Below are 9,820 nucleotides of genomic sequence, written 5' to 3' on the forward strand. Positions count from 1 at the left end.
TCTTGTGGGGATTCAATGAGGAAAATGATAGTAAAAATGCCAAGTATTGTGTCCTAAACCTAGGATAGGATTAACACTTGATGGCTAATTTTTCAGAGAGGGGATATTCTGAATGTTGAAACTCTGATTCCCAGTAATGACAAATCCCAAGGGAAAGTGAGAGATTGAGAAATGGAAGCTACCCACGTTGGGAGTGCTCTGATTTCTTCAGATTTTTAATAAGAATGTTTGCATAAAACTCATGTTCATGGCTGGACACGGTGGCTCACACCTGTAATCTAGCACTTTGGGAGGCTGAGGCACGTGCATTTCCTGAGCTCAGGAGTTCAAGACCAGACTAGGAAACACGGTGAAACCCTATCTCTACTAAAATACAAAAACAATTAGCCAGATGTGGTGGCATATGCCTGTAACCCCAGCTACTTGGGAGGCTGAGGCAGGAGAATGCTTGAACCCGGGAGGTGGAGGTTGCAGTGAGCCAAGATCGCACCATTGCACTCTAGCCTGGGCAACAAGAGCGAGACTCCATCTCAGTCAATCAATCAATCAATAACTCATGTTCATGAAAAACTCAGTAATATGAGAAAATGGTTATGTTCTAAGAACAAAGAAAAATAGAATTCAAAGTAATAAGTAGAGACATGCAAGAGGCAGTCTGTACTTTGTGTTGTTTGATTAGAGAGTCCATTCTCATGGCTGTAAATTCCAAAGGTACAAAATGTTCTAGAATAGTCTGTTTCCTTCTTCTGCCCAAACACCCAGCAACTGCCCTGGTAGACAATATATATTACTAGTTTTTTCAATCTTCCCAGAGATGTTTTACGCATAGCACATATTCTGTTGATGGGTGTATTCTGTTCACCCCAATATATTATCATTTAGAGCAGACAACTCTAGCTCATCCCTAAGCAACCAACCAAGAGGTGAAAACCCAAAAGATTTTATTAAAATCCTTTCTCTCCTCGAGGGGGAGGTTTGTGCTGATGTTTTTATGCAGTCCGTTCAGTTTACAGATTTCACTTTTTGTTTGTGTTTAAATATTTCACTTAAGGTTTTAAAGAGAAACAGCAAAGCTGAAACCTTAAACCTGAGACCTCAATATATACTTTTTTTTTTTTTTGAGACAGATTCTTACTCTATGGCCCAGGCTGAAGTGCAGTGTTGCAGTCTTGGCTCACTGCAGCCTCCACCTCCTGGGTTCAAGCAGTTCTCCTGCCGCAGCCTCCTGAGTAGCTGGGATTATAGGCGTGTGCCACTATTCTTGGCTAATTTTTATATTTTTAGTACAGATGGGGTTTCGCCTGGCTGGTCTCAAATCCCTGACCTCAGATAAATCCAGCCACCTTGTCTTCCCAAAGTGTTCAGATTACAGGCATGAGCCGCTGTGTCCGGCCTCAGTATATATTTTTAAAACCTCAATTATTGGAAAGGTTTCTAGTGGTTAAGAGGCTGACATACGGGATTGGATACTCTGGGCCTAATCTCTGACTCAGCCACTGTGTGACCTTGGGGGAGTTAATTCACCTCTCTGTGCTTCAGTTTCATTGTGAGGAAAATGAAGATAGTAAGAGTTCCTACCTCGTAGGGTGGATATGAGATTAAATGAGCAAATGTGTGAAACACTTCAAAGAGGGTCTAGCACGGCTGAGAGTTTACTGTTGTCTTCCCTGGCTCTGCTATTTAAATAGTTGCAAGACTAATCTAGCCATTGAACTACTTTTTGGTACTGTGAAACTTGGGCATTTCCAGTTCTAGCATCCTATTTATGTCACTAGCAAAAGCCTGTGTCTTGTGCACAGTAGGGACTGCTGACTAAGGGTGCTGCTGGCCAGTATTCCAGAACCTGGGACTGGGAACAGAAACTTTGTCTCATATTTTGACCATAGGGAAGAGAAAAGACCAGTGAGTCATAATGTTTTAGGCATAAGGAAGGTTATTCTGGAGAGGAAGGAGATCCTTAAAAAAAGTTCATAAAATTAGTAATTGATTATGCACACAATGAAATCATGTTCCAGAGATGACAGATATACTTGTATGTATGAGATTAAAGATGATGACAAATACTGACTCACGTCCACTGTGAAGGTGACCTTAACTTCCAGGAGCAGTGGAGCCATTGGGCTGAACAAAGATGACTGTTAGCGATGTGAGATGTTGCGCTTGCAGCATCTCCCTTCCAGATTTCAAAAAGGAAATGCAGCTTCTTACATGGGCCTGTGCTACTCACTCCTTCCCTCAGCCCTGACTGGAGGACCGGACAAATGCCTTCAGGAACTACTAAACAAGTACTGAGGTCTCATGGCCCAGGGCAGGGGGAAGCTCCCCTCCTCTGGGGCACTGCTTGTCCTTATATGTGGGTGTCACCTGGGTGGGATTCTTCTGCCAGGGAACAAGCTGAGGAAGATGGGAGATTCTGGTTTCTATGGATACTGGGCTAGCTGGGATTTACATAACATAGTTCAGAGAACAGACAGTCTGGGAACAGTGTGGACCCCTGAGGATGGAGGGAGGTGGTGTGTGAACAGCGTCCCAACCAGGGCATGGCATATACTTAGGACTCAACACATACTGGTGCTCTTTACTCTCCACCCCCTCTTAAGTTGGCTATGGGTGTGCAAAACCTCCCTTGTTTACTTACAAGGCATCTCATGTAGGCTCTATTTTAATGCCTACTCCTGGAGCACCATGTGAGATAGGCTCAAAAAAGAAGTCAGGGGGCTTGTTCAATGTCACAGGTCTAATCAGTGACAAAGCTGAACCTCAGACCCTAGTCTCCAGGAGTTACTGTATCCAGATCTCAAAACATCTGGGTTTGCCACAGTAAATTTGGTCTAATTCAGGCAGTTCAGTTTATGAGGGCCTGAACTAAGATGGGGGTATGGGGGTAAGGCAGGGGATGTGAGGAGAAGTGGGCAATTTAAAATACTGGAGGAGGTAGGGTTACCAGGCACACCGTGGATAGACTGGATCGGGTAAAGAAATGAGGCTGCTGGGCTTCTGGCCTGAATAACTGGTGCTGGTCACTAGGGCATGGTGAGGTCAGTACTGTGTTTGGGGGCGTGCTGTGGGGGAAGCACAGGGAAGGCCATTAGAGAGTTCTGGAGTCCAGGATCTGCAGGGGAGATACGGAGTCATGGGGCACTGGCACATTTTAGAGGGGAGGGGCTGAGGATTCAGGTTAAAGACTTATGAGGGGCCGGGTGTGGTGGCTCATTCCTGTAATACAAGCACTTTGGAGGCTGAAGTGGGTGTATCACAAGGTCAGGAGTTAGAGACCAGTCTGGCCAATATGGTGAAACCCCATCTCTACTAAAAATACAAAAAAAAAAAAAAAAAAAAAAAAATTAGCCAGGCATGGTGGTGCACACCATGTAATCCCAGCAACTCAGGAGGCTGAGGCAGAAGAATCCCTTGAACCCGGGAGGCGGAGGTTGCAGCGAGCTGTGATCATGCCACTGCACTCCAGCCTGGGTGACAGAGCGAGACTCTGTCTAAAAAAAAAAAAAAAAAGACTTATATGGAGTGAATAGAGGCAGAAGTGAAACCAGAGGAAGGCAGCATGACAGACGCCAATATAAATACATTGAACAGCGATGCCAGAAGACTCTGAATTCAGGTAAAATGGGGCTGGAAAGTAATACACCGACTCCAGTTTAGGGTGGCATACAGCCTTCAGCCCCCAGCGTGGCTTTCCCCAGTACAAGGGAAGACAGAAGCAAAGATGAAAACACTGACGACCAACAAAAAGTGAAATTGGGGAGGATTTCCCCTGAGTCTGAAGCCTGTGGAACCTGAGTTCCAGCAGCCAGCTAGACACATGGAAGGCTGCTTTGTCCCTTCCTCCTTCTCCCCTGTCTACACACTGAGGATCAGACACCAATGAGCTTGGACCTTTGGGGTCAAAGAGGTGGTCTGGGTGCAGTGCTTTGTGCTCCCAGCCTACTCCTTGCCCTTTTGCTCTCTGAGAGCTTGGTCTCAGCTCTAGGAATTAAGGGAGGACTCCCACTCTGGGGCTCCAGGAGCATCTGCACCATGTGACAGGGAGCTTACTGAGACTCACATTTGTTGAGTGAATGCCTAAACACTTGAATCAACGCCAAGGAGAAAGTGAATTTGGGGAATGTGTAAGGGAAATAAATCAAGCTAAAGGGAAAAGTCAAGCTGGGAACTGCTTAGGACCAACCTGCCTCCTATTCTATTCAAAATCACCCCTGCTCACTGAGATAAACGTATCCGATTACCTTCTTTGGAAAGGCTAGTCAGAAACCCAGAAGCATGCAATCATTTGTCTCCCAGTGACCTGGAAGCCCCCTCCATGCTTGAGTTGTCCCGCCTTTCCAGATGGAACCTGTGTACATTTTACATTTATCGATTGATGACTAATGTCTCCCTAAAATGTATGAAACCAAGCCATGCCCCGACCACCTTGGGCACACGTCGTCAGGGCCTCTTGAGGCTGTGTCACGGGCACACATCCTCAACCTTGGTGGCAAAGTAAACTTTTTAAATTAACAGACTTGTCTCAGATTTTTGGGGTTCACAGAAATAAAAATTGAGTTTGTGAGATCTAGCCATTCTCCTGAGCATCAGGGCATTATTTTAATTAAGGGAGTTTCCTGATATGTCCTAACTCTCTACTGTTCTCCAGCTGCTTTTTGAAATGACCAGGAATATTGTTTTCTTCTGCTCTTCATCCTACAGTACCCATCCTAGTGACTGCAAGCTCCAGGAAGCAACTGGCCAGACAGGAGGGGGAAGTGGTGGCAGTGTGGTGCATCCTGGGAGGTGGAATTCCTATGGAACAGTGCGGCAGGGATAGAAAGCACCTTTTCCAGTGTACATGTGGGTTTGTAGTTTATCGTTCTGTGTTTTCGTCAGTCTTGATTTTCATAGTTTCAGGAGAGGTGTAGGCATAGGAGATTTCGCCTCCAGACAGCAGAGCCACCCCACTTTGATGCTGAGAGATGGCTGGGAAGGCGCTGGGACATGGGTCACCCCAAACACTCTACATTGTATCTGTCTCATTTCCTGTGTGGGTCTTATGTGGAGCTGAGGGAATCTGGGATTTAGATTTCACCTCCTTTGGTTTTGAGTCTATTAATTAAAAACAACAGGCTGGGCGCAGTGGCTCATGTCTGTAATCAGAACACCTTGGGAGGCCAAGGAGGGAGGATCACTTCAGCCCAGGCATTTCAGACCAGCCTGGGCCACAAGTGAGCCCCCGTCTCTCCAAAAATTTTTTTTTTTAAATTAGCTGGGCAAGGTGGTGTGTGTCTGTAGTCCCAGCTACACGAGAGGCTGAGGTGGGAGGCTCTCTTGAGCCCCGGAGTTCGAAGCTGCAGTGAACTGTGACTACATCACCGGACTCCAGCCTGGGCAACAGAATGAGACTGTGTCTCTAATACAAGTAAATAAAATAAAAACAACATGGGGGCATGACAAAATACCACAGAACAAAGGGGAGGAATTATCCTGAAGATTCTGTGGAAGAAAATATCTCCTTAAAAGGCCGTCTGCAGCACCTGGAAAGAAGTTTTGGCATTTTTAATAAGGAGTCATCTCTTTAAGCAGGAGCAGGGGGAGGAAGAGGAGAGGAGGCTGAGTATGAGGAGGGAATGAGTGAGATAGAGCAAAACTGCAAGGAAACTGAGAAGGTCACGGCAGACCTGAAGCTCATGGAAGAGACTGTCCAGAACAGAGCTGTAACCAAGACTGAGAAAAATGGAGTAGGCAATGTGGAAGACAAATTTAAGAAACATTGCCAGAAGACAGGGAGAGGGGAAACAGAAAGGAGAAGAGGAGGTGAGGGGAAAGGACAAAGGGGAAGAGACGGGGAGGGGGAGGATTAAAGTCTAACAAAAATTATAGGAAAAAAATAAGAACAAATTAAAACTGAAATGACTGATAGAATTGAGGATTGGAAGTTCTTGTCACATTCCAAACAAATTCATGGCAAATACTTTGAATTATAGGAAACAAATTCTACTAACATCCAGGACTACAAAGTAAAACAACACAACAAAAACCTAGCAATGACCAAGGAATAAAAATCAGTCTGGTTTGCCAAAAGACAAATAATGGGAAAATATGTACAGAATTTTGAGCAAGATTATGAATCATCTGGAATTTTATATCCAGGCAAGTTGTGCAAAGGTAAAATAAATGACATTTTCAAAATGCAAGGATTCAGAAAATGTGCCATCAATGAACCCCGCTTGGAATAATTTGATTGAATATGTGTTTTGTTGCAAATGTCAAAAGTTGTTCTTGGAGATATGTAATGTTAAATAGAATTTACTAACAGGGATCTTATTATACAACTCCAGATTGTAGTAACCAAACCCAGAAAATTTGGAGGCAAGGGAAGTAAATTTCTTAAATCCCCATATGGAGGAAAAGGGATGGAAAAGAACAGAATTATTATTATTTTTGGGACAGAGTGGAGTTTCGCTCTTGCAAGGTTCTTTGAACTGACTGCACCACGGACTATACCATAGTCAAGCCATGGTGATCCCTGGGACCCACACATACACCTCCAGATGGCCTCCTGGATCTAGAAAGTCTAAGGTAACAGAAAAACTGAAAAAGGAGAAGAATAGCTAGCTCCTGCAGTGCCTGACTAACCAACCTTGCGACATGCCACCATTGTTCCTACCTCAACTGATAAGTGAACCTTGTGACACTGGACCCTGTGGCCTGATTAACCGACCTTATGACATTCTACCACCATTCCTGCCTCAACTGATAGATCAACCCTGTGACACTGGACCCTGTGACAGCGCCCCCCCCGCAAGCCCCCACTTGCAAAAAACTGCTCTAACCTGTAACTTTCCATTACCTACCATAACCTATAAAACCAGCTCCTATCCCACCACCCTCAGCTGTCTTCTCAGACTCAGCCCACTCACAACCGAGTGAATAAACAGCCTTGTTGCTTACACAAAGCCTGTTTAGGTGGCCTCTTTATTCAGAGCATACTTAACAGCTCTATCGCCAGGCTGGAGTGTAGTGGCGCGATCTTGGCTCACCGCAACCTCTGCCTCCCAGGTTCAAGCAAATTCTGTGCCTCAGCCTCCTAAGTAGCTGAGATTACAGGTGCCCACAAGTGTGCCTGGCTAATTTTTTTGTATTTTTAGTAGAGATGAGGTTTCACCATCTTGTCCAGGCTGGTCTTGAACCCTTGACCTTGTGATCCACCCGCCTCAGCCTCTCAAAGTCAGGATTACAGGTGTGAGCCACCACCTCCAGCCCAGAATTCTTTTTAAAAATACTGTTTTATTCTGTATTTCTGCTATTGAGACAACTGTATGTTGAAAGGGTGCTTTCAGGGACACTGAAACACTGGGAGACTTTTAAAATAGCATACATTCCTTCCAAAACATGAAACCATAGAGAAGGAAAAAACAGTCTATGGAGGAAGAATGACAACAAATGAAATAAAGAGGATAAAAGAAAATGACATCATTGCTATGCCAGCAGATGCAAATTATCTAAATATTATTAAAACAAAGATCGTCGAATTAAAAAAACCCTATAATCAGCTGCTGATAAAAATATCTCAAACTAAATGACCAACTGGATCACAGTACCCAAGAGTCTGGTTTCTAACAAAACAGATCCAAACAGAAAGACAACAGGATGGTGACAATTTCAGGCAGGAATTCTAAGGAAAAGGGCAAAGGAGATATAAAGAGAGATTTCTTTTCCTGAAAAAAAAAAAGAAAGCCATCAAGTACGTACGGCAAATTCTTTTGATAGACACTGAAAGTTTGGTGGTGTAATGAGTACCTAGAAACTCAGGAGAACTGACAGGATAATAGTAGACTTGGTGAAGTACATTCAAATAACATTAATTTATAAATATGAACACTCTTGATATTAACAATATCCATAAAGAAAACATACTGGAAATAAGACTCCATTCATAACAGCAACTGAAATATAAAACTACCTTGAATTAAAGTTTAAAACAGAATTATAAAACTGTATTAAAATCTAAAAAACTGATTAGAATAAGCAGTCATAACTCAAAATACCTAGAGACCTGGTTTTTAAATAAAAAGTGATTTTTATTTAATTTGGAATCATAAGAAAAATGTTAAGCAAAATATTTTTAGGAAGAAAACAAAAAGGTGATTTCACTAAGATTTATCTTAAGGAAATATTCAGATATTGGGACAAGAAAAATCCATCATTGTTTATCATGGAATTATTTAAAATAGAAAATAGTTGACCACAATCTATCCAACCGTAGGGGAAGAGTTCAATATGTTTTTCCTTATGCTGGAATGCTAAGAAGCCTCTTAAACAAAATTTAAAACAAGAATATTTGAAGACATGAGGAAATGCTTACCTGACTAAAGCCAAACCTAAAACTAGAGTCAGTGCGATGCCAAATCTGAAAATCTAACCTATTTTAGATATTGTCAGCCATGGATATCTTTGGATGCTCTTTACACGTTTATTGACCCCCTACCCGGCCCCAACTCCTCCTCCTCTGTTTTCTAGAATGAGAAGAGTGACATCGCAGTATGGAAACAGCCCGTTCATTAGGTTTGGCTTAGTAGGTGCTTCTTGGTGCCCTTGACACAGGGTTTTCTTTTTTTCTCTCTTTTTTATTATTATACTTTTTCTGGGTTTTCTTTTAAGGGCTGCGAGGCTATGAGGAAGCCTGAACACCAGCGAGAGGGGGCGTAACCCCTGGGCTGGGACCCCAGAGAGAGGAAAAGCAAACTATGGGGACAAAGGAAAGCTGCCGCCTAGACTCATTAGCAGGACGCGGTCCCCTGCAGAGAAACGAGTGGTGAAGGCTCCCGGAGAGAAACTGGTGACGCCCTGGAAGAGAGAGGCTGCGGGAGGAACTAGAATGAGAATGGGCCCTCGCTTGGCGCAGCCCGAAGGTCCAGGGCTATAGGGCGGGTGCTAGCGGGGCTGAGTAGGCCCCGTTTAGAGCGGCAACTACTACCACCCAGCCTTACGGGAGGCTCATTAAGGCATCCGGGGCTTAAGAAAGTTCGTCGGCAGGGGCGCTGCTATTGGCGCTGCTACTGGCATGATGTCACTGTCATCCAATCTGAACTCAGTTGCTCCTCCCAGTCTAATGAGTTAATTAGGAGTTAATTAACTCTTCCTAAGCCATAGGGGCAACAAAAACAACCCCCCTCAACTCTTTTTAGCTACGCTTTGCCAGATAGAGGAGTAAGAAGGTGGAAATGTAAATAAAATGAGTAAGAGCGGACGGGCAGCTTTTGTAGATATAGGTATATACACATACATGTGTGTATTTGTGCACATATATGCATATATATATATATATATATACACCTTAAATCTATGTAAAGATATATACCATATATGGTGTATATATAAATATATATTTACATATTTACCATCTAAACATTTATATATAATTTATATAAATATATATTTACATATATAATATATAAAAACATAATTTATATAAATATATTTACAAATATATATAAAAATTTATATATAATTTATATAAATATATTTAACTATAAAAGTATAGTTAAATGTACATACTTACAAATATACATACTTATATAAATATACATACCAATATGTAAAATATATACTATATACCATATGTATACCATATATAACATACCATATATTTATGCATAAAGTAATGCATGTTCATTCAGAAATATATATAAAAAATCATCCAGAATTCCACCCTTCAGAGTTAATACTATCAAACATTTTTATGCAGTTTATTTTTATATATTTAAATTCAAAAGTACAAGATTTGTACAGAAATTAGATCACACTACAGTTTTGGAGCCCTTTTTATTCA

This window comes from Callithrix jacchus, chromosome 13 (genome assembly GCF_049354715.1).
Source record: "Callithrix jacchus isolate 240 chromosome 13, calJac240_pri, whole genome shotgun sequence".
In the NCBI taxonomy this organism is placed as follows: domain Eukaryota; kingdom Metazoa; phylum Chordata; class Mammalia; order Primates; family Cebidae; genus Callithrix; species Callithrix jacchus.